At 43.4% G+C, this 22,856-nt stretch overlaps 1 pseudogene; it reads left to right on the top strand.

Moving 5' to 3' along the window:
* The window catches only part of LOC112254226, a 46,114-nt pseudogene extending 23,258 nt beyond the window's left edge, over nucleotides 1-22,856 (top strand).

The raw sequence follows: 22,856 nt of genomic DNA, 5'->3' as shown, positions 1-22,856 counted from the left end.
TTATACTTACACTAAAATGTTTATTATATTCTACTGAGCCATTTGCTTCATGTTCCTATTCTTATATTTCTTATTGTTGTTGCATTGTTGAGAAGGAACCTGCAAGTAAGCATGTCGTTGGACGATGTATGCCATGCATATTCCGTACATGTTATTTATAAAACTTGAAACTTGGGCCAATAACTTCCTAGTGGAACATGACATCAGTCATGGTAGCTACGACAGTATGGTGTCTGTCTGTCTGTCTGTTTTGTGGTTCAGTAATTAGCAGGTGTCCTCCCCTTGGGATGCTCACAATTGAATGAGGCTCTCACCTGAGAGATGCATGGCCGGTGCCTGTTAACACTGATTGTGTTTAACAACACTAAATGGGTCTGATGGGAGTTCCCCTCTGAAACACCAGGACCCTCAGGGATTCACTCCAAACTGTATGTTCCCAGGGTAGACATGCGTGCAGACCGGCAGGGTAGGCAGGCAGACAGGCAGGGTAGGCATGCAGGCAGGCAGGCAGCCAGGTAAGCAAGCAAGGCATGTAAAGATGTTCAATGCAAGTAAGCCAGAAATTCCAATCCAGATGAAATGTAATTTCTAAAGTGATGTATGACCAATATGTAATAACGTTTTCTGATTATGAATCAGAAGATATAACTAGGGCAGGCACAAATGGTTATGGATGAAGTAAAATAACTGTCATAACTGTTTAAAAATATATATATACTCAGTGTACAAAACATTAGGAACAGCTGCTCTTTCCATGACATAGACTGACCAAGTGAAAGCTATGATTCCTTATGGATGTCACTTGTTAAATCCACTTCAATCAGTGTAGATGAAGGGGAGGAAACAGGTTAAAGAAGGATTTTTAAGCCTTGAGCCAATTGAGAAATGGAATGTGTATGTGTGCCATTCAGAGGGTGAATGGGCAAGATAAAATATTTAAGTGCCTTTGAATGTGGTATGTTAATAGGTGCCAGACACAGCGGTTTGAGTGTGTCAAGAACTGCAACGCTGCTGGGTTGTTAACGCTCAACTTTGTCCCGTGTGTATCAAGAATGGTTCACCACCCAAAGGACATCCAGCCAACTTGACACAACTATGGGAAGCATTTGAGTCAACATGGGCCAATATCCGCGTGGAACGCAGGAGAGTCCATGCCCCGATGATATATATATTATTTTTGGGGGAGACAACAGCTGACTGAAGATGGGATGGCCGGGCATTCATGGGGTTGAGGCAGTTTCCGCGATAACATGGACTCTTAACAACGTGAATAAACTTTGTTGCCTCTTGCTGAAATAAGCAAGGTGTTAAAGCAAACAATGAATAGAATGGGCTTAGAACCTCTAACCCTGGCAATTTGAAAGGTCAACTTTAAAAAAAAAATGTTAAACTCATAGAAGCGGTAAAGAGGTCAATCGAACTCGACCAAAACAATGAAATTGCAATGGAAACACGTGGGGTACGGCCGTGGGGGAAAGATAATGAGTCTCCTCATTGTCCCCCCAGCAATAATAAGTCTACATTTAGGCTGTTGTTTATATGTGTATAATGCTTGTACGGATGTCAACCCCAACACAAGCAGATGTTCATGTCATCGTTACCAATCAACTGCTTTACAGTAAAAATTTTTTAAAAAGACTGACTGTCATCACCAATTTCTGTACTCTACCTATGCCAGCCAGCGTATACGAACGAGAGTTAGCGTTTAGCAGTCACTTCTTCTACACCTGAAAAGGGACGACTACTACATGTTATGCAGCGAAAACGGCCAAATATATCCAAATCGGACTTAAGTAAGGATATTGTTGGCCTGTTACAATAAAACAAAATCTTGACGGATTTGACGAATATCCACTTTGTTGGATCAGATTTGTTGAAGGTGCGCCAATCTGGTCAATGGAACGTCTGCGTTCCATTGACTCCTTTAACGCATCTATGGGTACACTCGCAATGGCTGCCTGGTACGGTGATGCAATCATTTCCCACGGTAATATAGAATGTTCATTCAAATGATGTCGACTGATGTGGCTCATGCCACGCAATGTAGTTTTTGTAATGTCCGCTGAGTTGAATCAACAAATCACAGCAGATATTGGTGCGTGCCATTCCTGCTTTTACTTCCTGCTTTTACTTCCTGCTTTTACTTCCTGCTTTTACTTCCTGCTTTTACTTCCTGCTTTTACTTCCTGCTTTTACTTCCTGCTTTTACTTCCTGCTTTTACTTCCTGCTTTTACTTCCTGCTTTTACTTCCTGCTTTTACTTCCTGCTTTTACTTCCTGCTTTTACTTCCTGCTTTTACTTCCTGCTTTTACTTCCTGCTTTTACTTCCTGCTTTTACTTCCTGCTTTGCTCCTACGGTTAGCCTACATTCGCAATGGCCGCCAATCCACCCCATTAGGCCATCATCGACTTGAATGCCATCATTGATTTCTACGGCAGCACATAGTCAGGAGTGGAGGAAAGGAGAAGGGTTATGACAGAGACCACGGTCATTCGGTTGGCCAATTACCATCATCCAGAATTCCATGACCATCACAGCCCTAGTTACAACATTAGGTTAGAGTTTGCCCTGATGCTTTCTATAGATTTGGAGATATTTTATATGGTCTGTTGCTGTGCCAAGGGAATCTATGTCAATATGGGGGATTGGAATGTCTGTGGCTATTGACTACTCTGAAGCGTCTAATGCATTACATTAATGTGGGTTTGTGTGTGTTTTGGGCAGAGAAGGACTATCTGATAGGCCTCTGCCTCCTCCCTCCCTCTCCCTCTCCCCCTCCCTCCCATCTCCTGGCCCTAGGCTAGGGCCTACCAGGAACCAGTCTGACTGGTTCGCTCTGCCTGCCGCTCCGCTCTGCTTGGGCTTCTGACAGGGAACAGGGAGACTGACGGGGGGAGGAAACCCTGTAGAGAAGGAGAGGGCTGCTGAGCTTCGCTGATGTCCTGAATATACTTTATCTGGTGTTTTCCTTACCATTGTACAGCCACCAACCCTTAAAGAGTTTGGCTTATTCTATGTAACGGCCTTGCGTCTCAGTAAAATTCTGTCCGTGTCTCAGTGAATTTGCTGAAACTCTATGTTAATTTTCCTCAGATGTCTCCTCTCCTCGCTGTCTGTCCTCAGCTGTGTAGCTGATGGGATACCTTGTGAATAGGGACAGGAGTTTTAGCCTACCTGGTTAGGCAATGTGGTTAGGTGAAACACCTGGCCCTGCTACTGAATCACTAGCATTCAAATGCTCGTTGATTTACTACAAAACTGAATGTCAGGATTGCAGTGTGTTCAGAGTGAGACTGACAGATAGTAACATTTCTGTTTTGTTTGCATGTTGGTAGTTATATCAATTGTCATGTAGGCCTTTGTCTTACTATTGTCAAATCAAATTGTATTTGTCACATGTGCCGAATACAACAGGTGTAGAGCTTACAGTGACATGCTTACTTACGAGCCCTTAACCAACAATGCAGTTTAAAAAAAATATGGATAAGAATAAGAAATAAATGGCAGCAGTAAAATAACAATAGCGAGACTATATACATGGGGGTACCGGTACAGAGTCAATGTGCAGGGCACCGGTTAGTTGAGGTAATATGTACATGTAGGTAGAGTTATTAAAGTGACTATGCATAGGTGATAACAACAGAGAGTAGAAGCGGTGTAAAGGGGGGGGGGGCAAATGCAAATAGTCTGAGTAGCCATTTGATTAGGTGTTCAGGAGTCTTATGGCTTGGGGGTAGAAGCTGTTTAGAAGACTTGGTGCTCCGGCACCGCTTGCCGTGCGGTAGCAGAGAAAACAGTCTATGACTAGGGTGGCTGGAGTCCTTGACAATTTTTAGGGCCTTCCTCTGACACCGCCTGGTATAGAGGTCCTAGAAGGCAGGAAGCTTGGCCCCAGTGATTTACTGGGTGTTCGCACTACCCTCTGTAGTGCCTTGCAGTCGGAGGCCGAGCAGTTGCCATACCAGGCAGTGATGCAACCTGTCAGGATGCTCTTGATGGTGCAGCTGTAGAACCTTATGAGGAAGCCTAGTTGAGAATCCTTATCAGTTGAGAAGGAAAAGTTATGTTTTGTTATCGTGTTGCTGTCCCTCATTGTTCCTGTGTAGGCTTCTTGATTTGAAGAATGTTTGGTCTCGTGTCCTGCGCCCACTCTGTCCTCCACTCACCAATGTCAACATGGCAGCATCTTCCCGAAGGGATGGGTACAGCTGTAGGTTCAATGAGACCACTAAAAGGAATACACATGCAATGCCTGGCCCAAATATGTTATTTTACAGACTAAAAAAAAAAGCGTTCTGATTGGTTGAAATAAAGTTGAATTCCAAATCGACTCCTAGCCTCCATGCTAGCCCAGGGATGGCCAACCCTCCTGGGCAGCTCCTGTATGATTTTGTTTCAGTCTAAGTTAAACACATATGTTCACACTAATGATCTCGTCCTCAGGATTAGCTGGCGAGGCGTGCTATAATAGGACTAGAGCAAAAGCCTGGATAGGTTAGATTTAAGAAATCATTGACAAATATTTTCTTCTGATAGGCTAGGTGAAATGTTCACCGTATTGCTCAACAATAACAATTTCAGATCTCGATGAGTGCCTAGGGGGCAGGGCCTAGGTGTACATTTTGGCTATTGAATGCCTGAATGCAATGAATATGGGAGCTAAAAAAGGACTTCTCTAATCTGAGCAACCGGTTCTCTTCTCTAGCCATGGACTGTCCTGATCCAGTTCTCTGTGTTGTGTTGTTCTACAGGAGTTCTATGAGCATGCAAAGAACCTATGGCAAGACGAGGGGGTGAAGGCCTGCTTCGAGAGATCCAATGAGTACCAGCTGATCGACTGTGCACAGTAGTAAGTACCCAGCCGTTGTCCCTCTGCGTAACGTGCTGTGTAACACATTCTTCGACGCTTACTCGGAATTCATATCATCAATTCAAGACTCGAACTCGAGTACTGTTTTAGTATGCACGTTTTTTTTTTTCATGTTTTTTTTCCCATTTGCAAACTTATTGTATTTGTCCAGCTGACAATGGCAACCCCAATGCACAGTATGGCTGTTGTTGAGATTGTGTCTTACAGTATGGAATTTATAGGTGTAGCTGTTGATTTGCGCACTTACAGTACAGGTTCATTGCTGCTGTGTTGGGAGAGCTTTTTACAGTAGAGTTTCCCCTTTCCTTCCTCCTCGGCTCCTAGCTTGTCATTTCTGGAATTCTTTCTTATCCGTCCTTTGATCTCCGTCGGGCCTTCCTCTGTTGTAAGTCATGCACTGGTCACATGAACCCAGAGTTCTTGGAAGGCAGATGCTCTTGGTGCTTTGCAGCAAGATGTGATGCTGGTTCGGGCCGGGTAATATATCGAATTCATTTGAGTCTTTCTAATGTATGTTTCAGTACAATGTTCCAAATGCTTGTATCGCAAGGATCAAGCTTTTACTTTTCCCCAAATTTGATTAGTGTTTTGTCTTTTTTGGTCTCGTCTCCTTCGCTTCTTCTGTGCTATGTGCACTTGTGCAACTTCCCACTCGCACACAGACCCCAAGCCCCTCCACCCTGCCACTCACAACAACAAAGAGACAGAATATCACTTCTTCCTCTCTGACAGCAAGCCGTTTCAACTCGCGACTTGCATTTGAGGTTTGGTCCAACTTAAATCGGTCATATCGACACGAAACACACTGAGACATTATTTCATTAATGGAGGAGAACTTAACCTTTTGTAACGATACCCGTTTTATGTCTCAACTCCCAAAATGTGGAACAGCGCAGTTACTGCCGCGCGCAGCATTGCAGTACCAGGTACTGCTAGCAGCGTTGTAGCCACATACTGTTATGTGCTACCTGTCGAGTCTGTGTTTTATAAATGCGCAAATAGCATAAAAATAGGTATTTATATCAGGAGTTGGCAACTCGTTCTCATTCTGAGAAATAAGCATCATCTTGTCCAGGTAGGCCACTTGATTTCAACATCGAAACAAAGTGAACAGGCCGTGTTGTTCCATCAGTTGGAGACAGTCGAGAGGGGGCATTCTTAATTAACGTTTCGACTGTTCTACCTCGTCAACCAGCAACTAGCTCCAAGTTGACTAGACTTTCAATAGAAAAGATTAGCCTGCCTACACACTAGCCTTGGGCTCGTGCTTGAGAGATTGTTTATGAGACCTGTGTTAATGTTCTATAATGTCTGCTGCCAGAAGTTAGTCATTATTAGTGGATGTGCGTTGTGGCACAGTTCTGGTTACATTTGTAACACCATTTTTTATTTTCTTAGACGGTCTTGAAAGCCAGATCATTGATTATTGCAAAAAAAAGCAGGTTAAACAATTTTTTATAAAATAATGTAATTAGGGATATACAGTGCCTTCGGGAAGTATTCAGACCCCTTGACTTTTTCTAAATTTTGTTAGGTTACAGCCGTATTCTAAAATGTTATGAAATAGGTTTTTTTCAATCATCAATCTACACACAATACCCCATAATGATGAAGCAAAAACCGGTTTGTAGAAATTGTTGCGTTGTTTTGGCTGTGTGCGTAGGGTCGTTGTCCTGTTGGAAGGCGAACCTTCGTCCCTGTCTGAGGTTCTGAGCACTCTGGATCAGGTTTTCATAAAGGATCTATCTGTACTTTGCTCCACTCATCTTTGCCTTGATCCTGACTAGTCTCCCAGTCCCTGCCGCTGAAAAACATCCCCACAGCATGATACTGCCACCAGCATGCTTCACTGTATGGATGATGCCAGGTTTCCTCCAGACGTGACACTTGGCATTCAGGCCCGAGAGTTCAATCTTGGTTTCATCAGACCACATATTCTTGTTTCTCATGGCCTGAGAGTCTTTAGGTGCCTTTTGGCAAACTCCAAGCGGGCTGTTATGTGCTTTTTACCGAGGAGGGCTTCCGTTTGGCCACTCTACCATAAAGGCCTAAATTGTGGAGGGCTGCAGAGATGGTTGTCCTTCTGGAAGGTTCTCCCTTCTCCACAGAGGAACTCTAGAGCTCTGTGACCATCAGGTTTTTGGTCACCTACCTGACCAAGGTCCTTCTCCCCCTATTGCTCATTTTTGGTACCCTTCGCCAGATCTGTGCCTCGACACAATCCTGTCTCGGAGCTCTACAGACAATTCCTTTGACCTCATGGCTTGGTTTTTGCTCTGACATACACTGTCAACTGTGGGATCTTATACAGACAGGTGTGTGCCTGAGCTAAATTTCGAGTCTCATAGCAAAGGGTCTGATCAGTTATGTAAATAAGGTATTTCTGTTTTTAATTTAAGCCATTTTTCTTAACCTATTTTCGCTTTGTCATTATGGGGTATTGTGTGTAGATTGATGAGGAAATAGTTTTATTTAATAAATTTTAGAATAAGGCTGTAACGTAACAAAATGTAGAAAACGTCAAGGGTCTGAATACTTTCCAAATGCACCGTATATCGTGAATCACCCGTAAGTTTAAAAAAATTGAGATATGATTTTTAGGTCATATCGCCCAGCCCTAATTCTGGTTTGTTATTCTGTGCACCGGGATGGGACCCGCTCCTGGACCGTCAAAGACAGGCTGGCAGACAGACAGTTTCGTGCAGGCTAAATGGAGACGTACAGAGAGAGGTCTTTCCTGAATTGCGGGGTAGGTATGTCAGCCCTATCCTCCAGTCTCCCACACCCAGAAGCTTAGCAGCCTGGCCTGTGTTGTGGATCAGATGCTGGGCTGGGTGGCCAGACCGGAAGTGCTCCCCTCCCCCCGCTGTATGCTTATGTAAACGGAGCAGCCGAGAGAGGGAGAGCTATTTTTAACTCAAGCTAGCTGCAGAAGGAGAAAGAATGAGCGTGTGTTGGGGAAAGAGAGACAACTTTAGCATCATTGATGAAGGTGTTGGCATGAAATTAAAATCTCTGTCCGAGTTGGTGAGGGAATGTCAAGGCCCTCCCTCTGTAGTGTTCCCCGCTCTCTGTGGGTGTGATAAGAACTCGGCTGAGGATGTTGAAATGGCAATGCGGCCTCAGTCAGATGGAGGCAGGCGCATGGAATACCTTATTTTCTGTTATCGTCAGATTGCTAGGTTTTGATGTCTTCTTGGCTCTTTCTGTCATATATATGTGGTTGTCTGTGTTGTTTTTAATTCTGGATGTTTTGTATCTTAATCATTTTAGCAATGCCAGAAAGTGAATTATTCTTAGTTTACAGTGCAACATTTTGATTGTCCGAAAACACTGAAATATTCTGAAATATACTCCGCTCAGTATTTATTTCACAACACCCATGGGATTGCATCGCGTGCCACATGTATCTGCATCATTTCATACCACATATATGATCACCCTCCTCTTATGTCAGTCACATGTCTAGAAGTATTGAAATGGCTGTTACAAGTGTTCCTTATTTGTGTTGTCAAAATGGGGTCATAGTGTATTCCTGTAACTGAGCACCACATTTTAATTCCATCAACAATAGTGATAAAACATGCTACGTCGCAGATTCTTGAGAGGGGAACTTTTACCGGATCCCGTTATGAATTGTGGGTCAATTTGGGGCGTGCCTTGAAAAGTTCCAACATGAACATGAAGACGATATGGTAATACAGATAGGAAACCAAACAGAGACCCAAAGTAAAATGTCAAGCAATTTTGCTCTGTGGTTTAGATCTACTGAGAGCATGGTAAACCTGCATAAATCTCAGTCCTACATGAATGTCACAAAAAAAGGGTGTTTGAAATAAATGTCAATATAAAAAAAAATGTCTCTATCCATTAGGAGTTTTGCAGTCTTGTCTGATAATTAATCTCTCAAAATGCATTTTCAATTGTTCGCTTTGGCCTAATTCTGTATTCCATACCAAACTTGATAAACTAGGCCTCATCTTGTAGCTCAGCTTTCCTGATACGGTTTGCACCTAAACTCGCTAGATAATTGGGTGAACGAGACTGGGAGGTGAAGTTGCAATGCCGCAGAGAGAGGTTGTTGAGCTGTTCCCCTCAGGCTGCTGTGGAGAGCTTTCTGTGGAAATGCTGAGGAAATGGAGCTGTGTGGAGCAGCCTAGCCGCTGTCGTATGTATCAGCTGAGCTATAGACCATTCAAGTCTGGTCTGTCAATGCTCTCCACTTTTGACGCTACTATAATGTGGCGTAGCTTTCCCTCAAAGCCACACTATCTTTACTCCTCTAAACACTTCTCTTGGTAAACTCTTCTCTCCCATTCTCTCCATCTCCAGTTTGTAGTAGTGTCTTTGCAGGGACAGAAAATGGCTGTGACTGAGTCACTGAGTCATCACATGGGGTGGGAGAGAGAGAGAGAGAGAGAGAGAGAGAGAGAGAGAGAGAGAGAGAGAGAGAGAGAGAGAGAGAGAGAGAGAGAGAGAGAGAGAGAGAGAGAGAGAGAGAGAGAGAGAGAGAGAGAGAGAGAGAGAGAGAGAGAGAGAGAGAGGCAGGGAGGCAGGGAGGGGGAGAAAGGTTTCACTGGAAACAGGGTTTGAGGAGAGTGTAGGAACGCTTTTCAAACTGAAAGCCCTGATTTTGTGTGTTCATGTGGGTTCACACACTGCACAAAGCATATATCAAATCATCCTTAAGTTATTTATCAAGCTGACTGCATTTCCAGCATGAGAATAGGTAAACAGTTGTTGGTTCCAGCTGTATGGCTGTAACACTGTAGTTCGTCTCACAACTTTCCTAGTCTGCGTAGGTAGCTAAATTGTTGAGATCTCAGTCTGTTGTGATTTCTGGAATGCTCTCCTGTTTAGAGCCTGTGTTGCCCCTTTCCTTCCAGCATTCTGTTCTTCACAGCCCTTTTTGGGGAGGGCTCGCCCCCTCCCTTTGCTGGCCTCTCTCCACCTTTCCCTCCCCCTCTTCTCTCCCTGCATTTCTTTCTCTCTCTCTCTCTCTCTCTCTCTCTCTCTCTCTCCTCCTCCTCCTCTTTTCTTTCTATGTCTGTCTCTCCCTCTCTCTGGCCCCACTCCAGTCACAGAAGATTTGGAGCTGATAGTCTATTTATAGCGCTGGTGGTTCTATCACCATGACAACCAAGCTGGAGGCCAGGGCGCCAGGGAGCTATTTTTGGAGCAGCTCTGTAATGTCAGACACAGCCTTCTCTCTCTTTTCTCCCCCTCTCTATTCTGTGTTAGAGCGACTTCTGGATGTGTACTGTAGCGTACCCAGTAAGCTAAATTATGTTGAAAAGACTTTTCCAGACGTTGACGTCAGGTGCATTTTAGGTGCTGAATGAAAGCTAAAAATACGTATTTTCCGGACATCGAAAATACATATTTTTCAGACGTTGAAAATGCGCATTTTCCGGATGTGGAAAATACATATCTTTTTTTGGGGGGGTTTAACGGTACATTCTCAATGAATCATTATAATCACAATAATAATTTTGCCAGCCTCAAACCCCTGTAAATCTAAGCCAGCGTTTCCCAAACTAGGTGTTGCTCTGGTTGCCGCTAGATCTGGTTGTAATAAACAGAGCGGTATCTGTTTAATTCCTACAAATTGAAATTGAACACCATCAATGATGATGGTTTTTGTCTGCACATATCATCCAACATGATTGTCTGATGATCTTCTAGACCTCTCAATACCTTTCTGATGCATTTCAGTCACTTCAAACCACAAGTACCTGAAGTACTGTCAGACTGATTTGTAACAGACGATCACAAACCTAGTCTAAACTATAAACCAAGTCTCTAAAGCCCTTGGTTTGCGATATCTAGTAAACTAACATGTGGCCATGTTTTTAAGATGGTCATGGATCTTTTAGCTATTTGATTTAGAATTTGTAGGACTTCTGTAGGTCTAACAAACCAAACAAATATTTTCAAAGGATTTGATAACATATTCAATTCGGCGTTTAGTGGCATGCAGCATGTTGGAAGTGCTTGCTGTGACTTGTAGTGCAGCACGTCGTGGGCGGTTTGGATGCAGGCCAAAATGAATTGACAACCCAAATAATTCCAAGAGCCAGATTGAAACGTGTCATGCGCAGAGAGCATATCAAAGTTCCAGAGTGGGATCTCTGCTAGTTTAAAAGTGAAGACCCATTATATACAGAGAAATTGGCATAGTAGGCAGTGTAACCAATCACAGCCAAACTTTGAAGCCTGTTGAACACTACGTGTTTTTAGCCCGATCTAAAGGCTTCCGGTGCATTCGTAGGAAATCTGAGCCAACCTGGAGCAAAACGTAACGCCGCAGCCCGTAAAGCGCAAACACATACTCGATTTACGGTTGCTCGCTCCCGGACATTATCGCCAAGTGTGAGCAGTGCTCATAGCAGATGCGAGACATGTCCCGCTATCAGCTACTCAGAACTATAAAGGCTGACAGAGTAAAACAACACACTTCACTGCACCTATCCAATGTGTGACAATAAAACATATATATATATTTTTTACTTTCAGAAATGTTTAGCTCTGTCTTTTTCACCGTCTCTACACACACACACACACACACACACACACACACACACACACACACACACACACACACACACACACACACACACAAAACGCAAACATTACATCTGAATTTTTAACAGATGTGTATTTCCATCTGTCATATGAAACTGCTGGCATGTGTTGGGTGCGTTAGACCAGTGTTTTCCCTCTACTTCCATTTTGGAATTTTTGCGTGTATTACCATTTGCGCATTGCTGCGCTTATAATGTGAAGAAATAGTAGTTGATCAACATTTTAAAAAAGCTAAACGTTCTGATCTGTTCCATCGGTCTCGTTGTGTTTGCGGGCTATTTTTGGACTGCAGGGGGGGTGTTATCCTACGACGCAAGCTAGATCTAACCAGCTTCAGTTAGCGTCACATTCCAGCTCAGGCTTCGTATGTAATAGGACGGTGGATATTGCTCGTCCATCACTGAGACGGTCCAAATGAAAGAAAAGTTATCTTGCAAATTCAACAGGCTATGGTGTGAAATAGGCTTTTGGAAGTGCCCTCTTTATTTTGTTACTTACCGTTAATGTCGTCTTTGTGTGCTTATCGACAAGCACAACCACAAGCACCTTTTTTCCCCCACTCCTATCAATAAAATAATTCATACAGAAGTCATACAGAAGTGTTACTGTGTGTGAAGTTTAAAATGCATTCGCTCATTAATAAATGTGTAAAGTGATATATTGTAACCTATTTTTAACACAAGAAAATGTGATTAATCATATATTTAATCAGCCTCTTCCTCAAATAAGGCAATCTTTTCAAGAGGGAGGGAATCTCATTTCATTGATCCTCAACTTGAAGCTCAGTCATTTCGTTCAGGGATAGTGGATGTAGGCGCGAGTTAGCCTTCCCAGGAGCAGGTTAGTTCTGAAGGATTCTTTGCCATAGAAATTAACCTGGCTAAAAGGTGAGACACTTTCGTGGTACCGGTTATCCCGAGTTGAACTCTGAGTTGACCAAATTTACCTTGCTAACTCTTCAATCATAGGACACCCCTCATGTCCACAGGGCGTCAGTTCATGTAGACTACGTGCATCGTGACATCACGTCTCTTGGGAATTCCTTTTTTTACCCCCTTTTTTCTATGTATCCAATTGGTAGTTACAGTCTTGTCTCTTCGCTGCAACTCCCGTACGGACTCGGGAGAGGCGAAGGTTGAGAGCCGTGTGTCCTCTGAAACGCAACCCAACCAAGCCGCATTGCTTCTTGACACAATGCACACTTAACCCGGAAGCCAGCCACACCAATGTGTCGGAGGAAACACCGTACACCTGGTAACAGTGTCAGCATGCACTGCGCCTGGCCAGCCACAGGAGTCGCTAGTGCGCGATGAGACAAGGACATCCCTGCTGGCCAAACCCTCTCCTAACCCAGACCACGCTGGGACAATTTTGCGCTGCCCATTGGGCTTCCCGGTCATGGCCAGCTGGACTCGAACCCAAAATCTCTAGTGGCACAGCTAGCACTGCGATGCAGTGCCTTAGACCACTGCCCACTCGGGAGTCCACTCGTGTGAATTCTTATGTGGATTATAATAAAGTGACACATCTGTAAGGGGTAGATATATTTATCAATTGTTTTTATCATATGTTCAAAACAAGCAATAGGCAGAATACATTATTGGTGGTGTCAGTGCCTGTGCGGTTATAGCTGCTGACCCGGCACAAATATGCCAGAGTCGACATGGGATCAAATCCGGCCCACTGCCCTTTGACCCCCCCCCCCCACTGTTCGATCTCTTCAATAAAAGCTCCAAAATTGGGACTGCCTCACTCCTTAAAGTACCTTTAAGAAATAATAATGGGCTTGTATAATATAATGATAATACAGTATAATGATCTATGCTTAATAATATGCCATTTAGCAGTGGGAGGATTTTTAACATTAACACATGGGTGCAGAAAAGTGCCAGATTCTTGAATGATAATGACTAAATCATTGTCGCATGATTAAAGAGACAGGGTTGGCGCAAATTGCAGGAGAGGGGGTGGTGAAATCAGCTGTTCAATCAGCTGTCAATTAACTGATGGCTGAAATCAGCTCATCAACTCAGCCAGGGAAACACAAACAGTAGCCTATTATTGGTTTTCGCATCTTTTAGTGTAGGCTAACGGGTAGCCTATTGGAATGTAATCCAATAACAAGGGGCCTCCATCTATGGCGCTAGATTATCACCAGCTGATGTCTTGTTAAACCATCAATACGCGCTAAATTCACCCACACAGCTTATCTCAATTGCAACCATTATTGGTCACCTCATTGCCACTCCCTAAAAGATGATGTCGGTGTTACCTTAGTCCTGCTTGCAACCAAAGTCTTTCAAGATATGTTTGCCCTCTTGTTGATATTATCATCGGAACAACTTAGTCCTTTTTGAACAGACTTAGGCCGTTTAAAAAAAAAATCTACTGTGGCAATTTACTCAACACTTTGTATGAATGGAAACTAATATTGGTGTAGCCTACTGTTGTTATTATTTGATTTGTTTCCTATTTTGTTATCCATTAATTACAACTGTATTTAAAAGACAAGTGTCTGGGCCTCCCGAGTGGCGCAGCGGTCAAAGGCACTGCATCATCACTACAGACCCGGGTTCGATCCCAGACTGTGTCACAGCTGGTCGTGACTGGGAGACCCGTAAGGCGGCGCACAATTGGCCCAGCGTCGTCTGGGTTAGAGGAGGGTTTGCCTGGTCGGGATTTCCTTGTCCCACCGCACTCTAGTGACTCCTCGTGGTGGGCCGGGCGCCTGCAAGCTGACTTCTGTCGCCAGCCGGACGGTATTTCCTCCGACACATTGGTGCAACTGGCTTCCTGGTTAAGCGAGCAGTGTGTCAAGAAGCAGTGCGGCTTGGCAGGGTTGTGTTTCAGAGGACGCATGGTTCTCGACCTTCGCCTCTCCCGAGTCCGTCGGGGAGTTGCAGCGATGGGACAAGACCAGTTGGATATTACGAAATTGGGGAGAAAAAAGGGGTAGAAGTACATAGTGTCTGGTATGATCATTCCTTATAAATATTGGGGGGTAAAATATCCCTGGATTGTCCATATTTGTAATGTGTGATGAAATCAAATGGGATGGAATCGAACCCAGGCCGATACTGAAGGCCTATATGTGCGCGCTGAAGGCAATGGCCCTAACCATTTGACCACCACAGTCCATAATTGAACTCAATTGACAGTTCATTTGTAACCATAGGTTTGCCAGAAACCATCAGATGTCCTCTTTTTTTGATAATATATACTGTAGATCTAAAAATCATGGGCTTTCACATGCCATTGCGTTCCATTCCGTAAGCAACCTCACTACTCTCAATTTCGTCTTGTTTTGACATCTGATATTATAGGCCTATTATGTGCAATTAGTTTTGATAGGCTACAGTTTAGGTGTAGTTAATATCTAACATCTGTAGGGAAAAACTTCAACTTAACCTGACTAACAGGTTGTTACATCCAATATAATTTCAACATGAAATTCCACGTAGAAACCTAGCAAATAGTTTTCATCCTATATTCATCTATTGGGTGATTGAAGTTCAGTAGAATTTCATATTTGATTTGACATTGTTTCATTGTTGATCGTAAAATGGTTGTTTTGAATCCACGTCTTTGTTTCAACGTCATGCCATCTTGAGAGGTACGTTGAAATATAATGTGACGCCGCAGTCCAACAATTCCTGCCTGAACGGTGACTCCTACTGGTTAATGAGGGGTATGTACTTCAGTGAGAACAAGTCTACCATCTAGATGCCTACCTCTATGTACCCTAGCAACACGCATGCCCCGCCCACCTGAGGATCTGTCTTTTCCATCCATCTATTTCTTGCGTTTGAGTCGTGCAAAATCCACCTGTCACTTCAATATCACTGGATTGATTGCTTTCTTTTTACTCCTGCGACTCTTTCATACTCTTGCTTGTGCCTGTTGTTTTTTCCCTTTAGCGTTAAGACTGCAAACATGTTTGTAATGACCTGTCAAACACACCCCGGTAATGGCTGAAATGGGCTCAATGGGAGACATTGGATTTCTGTTGAATCTATAAGAACGCTTAAGCTTAGTCTGGGTTTTAACACACCGTCTTGGCACTTGCTTCACAAAAAAAGAGAAGAAAAATAACTTTATTTTGGTGTTTTGTTTTTGGGGGGTGAATTGAAAAAGTAATAATTTAATACAGTTGAAATGTTTACAAATGAGATGCATTGAAATGAAAGCAACTTACGAAAATGAACACTTGAATTATAGTGGTATTATGTCTGATCTCGCAAACAATGTACAGTATGTTTAGATAAGTGTGTTGAATTTTGTATCCTGCTATTGACACACTTATGCAAGAGAACATGACAAAAACTGTGATTAATGAGACAGTCTAGACAGCGCAGGTGAGTGCTGGTAGGGTAGACAGAGCAGGTGAGTGCTGGTAGGGTAGACAGAGCAGGTGAGTGCTGGTAGGGTAGACGGAGCAGGTGAGTGCTGGTAGGGTAGACGGAGCAGGTGAGTTCTGGTAGGGTAGACGGAGCAGGTGAGTGCTGGTAGGGTAGACAGAGCAGGTGAGTGCTGGTAGGGTAGACAGAGCAGGTGAGTGCTGTGCTGGTAGGGTAGACAGAGCACATGACTGCTGGTAGGATAGACAGAGCAGGTGTTTGGTGGCTGCAGCTCTGGTCCTCCCCTTTATGTTAATCTATTCATATGCAAATACACCCATTGTATTTATGCGAATTATTAAAGTGAATACCTGATATAGTAAGAAAATATATATATTTGAGTGCAATCTAAGAAAGAAAAAAGTGACATTTTACAATAAATTGAATACCTGAATTCCCACCAAAATCCCCCAAATGTTTTGTCTGTGCCAGTAAACTGTTTTATGGGCTATAATTCAGTCAATATCTGTTGTATTATAAAAATTATAAAAGTTTGGAGAATCTTCATCCATTGACCAACTGTTGCATTTATAAGAATTGTTTTTAAAAGATTTTAACAATTTCTGTGACTGTTGCTAATGTACCCTGCTTAGCTTTGGAAACAAGCTGCGTTCGATTCAGCTGAGCTATCATGTCAATACATTTAGACATTGATCAGCTTCCGTACTCATTTATGTAGACTACCTAAATAACATTGACATCTGATTTGCCCCAAAGGACACCGTCATTTCAATGTGAAGATAGGTATACCATCATTCGTCCATGGTTGATTGGGTCTTTTGAAGTTTAGAAGTAGTTACCATTAGCCCTATAAGTAGGATACCAAATTCATGATATTAATAATAATAATAATACACTTTTACATTTGGATATTGTCCTTTATATGAAAAACCTTTGAATGAGTAGGTGTGATCGATCGATCGATCGATCGATCGATCTATCTATCTATCTATCTATCTATCTATCTATCTATCTATCTATCTATCAAACTTTTGATTCTATCTATCTATCTATCTATCTATCTATCTATCTATCTATCTATCTATCTATCTATCTATCTATCTATCTATCTATCTATCTATCTATCTATCTATCTATCTATCTATCTATCTATCTATCTATCTATCTATCTATCTATCTATCTATCTATCTTCAGACTATCCATTGACTATTCCCAAATGTTCTTAGGTTACAGCCTTATTCTAAAATTGACTAAATATCCATTTTTTCATTGCAATATACACACAATACTCCATAATGACAAAGTGAAAAAAGAGGTTGACATAAGTGTTTTAAAATTTGCTATGAGATTCAAAATTGAACTAAGGTGCATCCTGTTTCCATTGATCATCCTTGATGTTTCTTCAACTTGATTAGAGTCCACCTGTGGTAAATTCAATTGATTGAACATGATTTGGAAAGGCACACACTTGTCTATATAAAGGTCCCACAGTTGACAGTGCATATCAGAGCAAAAACCAAGCCATGATGTCGAAGGAATTGCCCATAGAGCTCCGAGACAGGATTGTGTCAAAGGCACAAATCTGGGGAAGGTACCAAAAAATGTCTGCAGATTTGAAGGTCCCCAAGAACACAGTGGCCTACATCATTCTTAAATGGAAGAAGTTTGGAACCACCAAGACTTCCTAGAGCTTGCCGCCCAGCCGGAACTGAGCAATCGGGGGGAGAAGGGCCTTGGTCAGGGAGGTGACCAAGAACCCAATGGTCACTCTGACAGAGCTCCCGACTTCCTCTGTGGAGATGGGAGAGCCTTCCAGAAGGGCAACCATCTCTGCAGTACTCTACCAATCAGGCCTGTTATTGTAGAGTGGCCAGGAGGCAGCCACTCTTCAGTAAAATGTACATGACAGCCCACTTGGAATTTGCCAAAAGGCACCTAAAGACTCTCAGACCATGAGAAACAAGATTCTCTGGTCTGGTGATTGAAATCTTTGTCCTGAATGCCAAGCATCACGTCTGGAGGAAACCTGGCACCATCCCTACGGTGAAGCATGGTGGTGGCAGCATCATGCTGTGGGGATGTTTTTCAGCGGCAGGGACTGGGAGACTAGTCAGGATCGAGACGACAAAGATGAATGGAGCAAAGTACAGAGAGATCCTTGATGATAACCTGCTGCAGAGCACTCAGGACCTCAGACTCGGGCAAAGGTTCATCTTCCAACAGGACAACAAAGCACACAGCCAAGATAATGCAGGAGTGGCTTTGGGACAAGTCTCTGAATGTTCTTGAGTGGCCCAGCCAGAGCCTGGACTTGAACCCGATCGAACATCTCTGGAGAGACCTGAAAATAGCTGTGCAGGGATGTTCCCCATCCAACCTGACAGAGCTTGAGATGATCTGCAGAGAAGCATAGGATAAACTCCCCAAATACAGGTGTGCCAAGCTTGTAGCGTCATACCCAAGAAGACGCAATGCTGTAATCGCTGCCAAAAGTGCTTCAACAAAGTACTGAGAAAATGGTCCAAATACTTATGTAGATGTGATATAAGTTTTTTTAAATACATTTGGGAAAAAATTGTTGAGTTTGCTTTCTCATTATGGGGTGTTGTGTGTAGCTTGATTGAGTAAAAAAATAACTATTTCATCATTTTTAGAATAAGGCTGTAACCTAACAAACTGTGGAAAACGTTGAGGGGTCTGAATACTTTCCGAATGCACTGTATAAAGACGATATCTTTGAAATACTTTTGCGATCACCAAACTAGTTATAGAAAATATACAAATAATATTCAAGACAAACGTCCGTCTGCCACCAATATAACTACACCAGGTTAGTGTATCTACATGTAGCAGTGTGGGCTGAACTGTTACTGGGGCAATGCTATTATTCAGTCTGACTACTGGGGAGGGTTATTATTGGACTAGCTCTATTAATACGGAGAAATTCTATAATTGAGATGTGTATTTGGACTGGATCTGTGGACACATCAGAGCAGTTGTGGTATGAGACCAGCCTCACCACTCAGTCCCAAGAGGGAGGTGGTAGCTTGCTGGTTCTGCATGCGTGTGGGGATGTGTGTGTCTGTGTGAGCGTGTGTGTGTGTGTGTGTGTGTGTGCCTGTCTGTCTGTCTGTCTGCACAACCTCCTCCTTCCTCTCTCTCTCTCTGTGTGTGACCTGCAACCCTCTTGTCATATTTCACCCTAGTGTGTCACATTCTTGGATATCTCAGGGGGAGGGGGTTACGTACCTCTGGCCTGAGAGGCAGGCAGGCAGAACACTGATTCTCCATGGTGGGGTACTGGATGTGAGGCGGGTTACCAGGCCTCCCTATTCCAAAAAGCAAGTCTCCCTGGAGATATTCAATAATGCCCTGAATCACTGCACTTCACTGTGGAAATGAGCTGTTTTCCATTTATTTCACACAGCATTCATTGCGTTTGATTGGGATGACACAACACACAATGCCGCTCTGATGTATAGCATATGTCCATGGTGTGAGGTTAGGCTTGTCACACCATTCTAGCAAGACCCTCTGCCCAATTGACTGGACCAATGATGACAGTCCACACCAAGGGTCCACATGTAGAAAAAAGGGAGGGCCTCTTCCTCTTAGGATGGAGGGGTGGATCCGATTGGCCTTTGCTGGCTAACGACAAGTCACATCAGTCAGTCGTCTATAGACCATTAGCTCTCTAAATTCAGCATAAACATGTTTCATGGTTGAACTGTGTGCATCTAACATTTGAAGTCTTCCCCTCCCCCTCACTATTACTACTACAGCAGCTCCATTGACTACAGTGTCTGACAGAGCAAACGGCTGGTGACTCACACTGCAAGCCTCTGTGATCTTGATGTGGAGGAAAAATTGACACTCCCTCTGCTGGTCGTTTGTGGAAGTGTTCTCCATCTTTTTGCTTTACTAGTTGGGGACTGTGACCTCCCTCGCCTAGTCTTAGTCTGTCTGGTATGGAATTTACCAGAGGTGGAATGCCCACCAATGTCATCTTGAGAATGTGTATGGTCTGGTCAGTTTGACAGGCCTTTTTATTGCCTTAACTCCTTACTCTTCTACATTTGCACACACTGTACATCGATTTTTCTATTGTGTTATTGACTGTACGTTTGTTTATCCCACGTGCAACTCTGTTGTTGTTTTTGTCGCACTGCTTTAAAAAAAATATTGGCCAGGTCGCAGTTGTAAATGAGAACTTGTTCTCAACTGGCCGACCTGGTTCAATAAAGGTGGAAAGAAAAAAATGTATGGTGAAACATTGTGTGGTTGTTGTTGCCCCTCCATGTCTCCCCTGCAGCTGGCTGAACTCAGCCCTGAGTTCACAGACAGATAACAGGAATGTAATGTCTCAAATACAGCCATAACACGTGTTTTTGTATTATACAACAGTTCTGGTTTGACCATTTTTGATGCTTGGTCATTTGGGGTACTGTGTGGAGTTTGGTCATCTGTAGCTCAGGAAAGAGCTATATTGTTATGTCGTGCAAATGAGTAATTTCTGCTCATTTTTCTGCACATTATACTCTGTCCTTAGCTGTCAAGTGTGTAATCTATCCTGCTTCCGCCTTTTACAGCTTTTTAGACAAGATTGAAATTGTGAAGCAGAGTGACTACACTCCCACTGATCAGGACTTGTTGAGATGCAGAGTACTGACTTCAGGGATCTTCGAGACAAGATTCCAAGTGGACAAAGTCAATTTTCAGTGAGTTTGATGTGTTGGCCATTTTTATTTTAAATGCAAGATTAACGTCAGTAAACTGTTGATCCCTGTGTGTTACTTGTTATCAGTTGATCTATCGGGCAGTAAGTAACTCTGTCTTTTCTCCTCTCCCAGTATGTTTGATGTTGGAGGTCAGAGGGACGAACGCCGAAAGTGGATTCAGTGTTTTAATGGTAAGGCCTCCGTACTACCCAATACTGTTGTATTTCTTCCCACCAATAAGTGTGTAGCAAATGGCATGGGGTTGCAGCCACCTTCACATCCATGAACATCTCCTGTATCATGTCTAACCCAGTGGTGATTCTCTCTCTTTGTCTGTCCCTCCAGACGTGACGGCCATTATATTCGTGGTGGCCAGCAGCAGCTACAACATGGTGATCCGGGAAGACAATCAGACCAACCGATTGCAGGAGGCCCTCAACCTCTTCAAGAACATCTGGAACAACAGGCAAGACAGGCTCTCTACCCCTTTCAGGCCTCCCCCCCCCTTTTAGGCCTCTCCCCCTCTCTTCCCCATCACAAACCCATTCCTGCTCTTGACATACTGTATCGTTGTGTTAATCCCAGTCACAGCAGTTGCCGATATATACTTTTTTCCCCTCCCCTTTTGTGCTCATCTAACATGCAATGCGCTACAATTAAATGTCATTTCTGGCCTAGGTCTATGATTTGTAGAACCATGGTGGGCTTGTGTAAATGGATGAGTCATTGACTTGAATACGTCTACCTGAACTCACTTTGTTGTTGTTTCTCTCCTCAGGTGGCTACGGACCATTTCTGTCATCCTCTTCCTGAACAAACAGGACCTGCTAGCAGAGAAGGTGTTGGCAGGGAAATCTAAAATTGAAGAGTATTTCCCAGAGTTTGCACGCTACACTACGCCAGATGATGGTAAGGCAAATACAGTAATGTTCTTGATCAACTCTCTACTGGAACTATTAAAGGCTGTCAAGATCAAGTTTTTTTTGTTTTTGTTAGTCTGTAAACGTAACAATTGTAATAATATTGCTTGGAACCCTTTGGAACTTGTTTTGCGACGTGATGGGCACAACACTTCTCTGGTGAAGAATGAATCTTGTTGGCATGGATTATGTTACTGATCGAAATGAAAATGTCTAGTATGCAGTGATCAGACATTATATTATTATATCAATTATATCAATGATTTGGTCTATTTGTCCTTCTCAACCAGCAACACCAGAGCCAGGGGAGGATCCTCGTGTCACAAGGGCAAAGTACTTCATACGTGATGAGTTTCTGGTACATGCCTTTAATGTCCATTCACCTTTTTGTTGACCTTTTTTTGTCTGAGACTGTGTGTACCAATATGCACACAGCCCTATGTGGTTATGAATCCCTTCTCTTCTTTGTGGCCTTTTCAGAGGATCAGCACAGCCAGTGGAGACGGAAGGCACTATTGTTATCCCCATTTCACCTGCGCAGTGGACACTGAAAACATCCGGCGCGTCTTCAACGACTGCCGAGACATCATTCAGAGGATGCACTTACGACAATACGAGCTCTTGTGATGGGAGTGGGAGGAGAGACTCCCGGTGTACTGCCGGTGTTCTGCCTATCCTTGTCCAGTTAGTCCCCTCGTCACTCAACCAACCCTCTCCTTCCATTCTGACAAACAAACACCTTCTCCTTGGGACACTGTGTTTCAAATAAAGAAAGTGACAACAGACTCCTAAACACAGTGCCATACCAGTAACAAACCAGAACTGCGGAACTCTTCACTGCACTTTGAACCTGTGCTCAGGACTGCAATCCGTGGCCCGTTCTCGATCTCTCTCAAACATACACACCACGTGCGCTCACACACACACGTGCGGAAACCCTCTCAAATTTTTAGTGTCTCCCATTTGTTCTTCTACTTGGAAATATCCCCGGCACACACGGAGACAAGAACACACACAGACACACGCTTTCACCTTGTCCCACTGTTTTCAGCCTTGAAAAGCTAAAGTGCCGTGCGTGAGTTACTCTGGCGACGTCACAGTTCTCGAGAGATCCAGTATATGCATACGTGCCGAAGCAGGACCCTGGGAAGGAAACGATGGACAAATTGAAAGGATGGAGGAAAGTAACGAATGAAGAGGCAGGTTGTGAGCATACTCTGCCTGGGGCTGGATGGAAACATGAGTGTGACTTGGACACAAGACTGTCACGTGACTTTTACTTCTGGAATCAATGAGGAGGAAAGGCAAAAACATACAATGCATTAATTCATGCAAACAGTGAACTTGATGCAGTGCAAAAAAATCCAAGCTAAAAAATATATATATATATATAGATATTTCT

Source organism: Oncorhynchus tshawytscha, linkage group LG07 (assembly GCF_018296145.1).
Source record: "Oncorhynchus tshawytscha isolate Ot180627B linkage group LG07, Otsh_v2.0, whole genome shotgun sequence".
NCBI lineage: Eukaryota > Metazoa > Chordata > Actinopteri > Salmoniformes > Salmonidae > Oncorhynchus > Oncorhynchus tshawytscha.
Note: the sequence above shows the minus strand (reverse complement) of the source record. Positions and strands in the feature narration are given on the sequence as shown.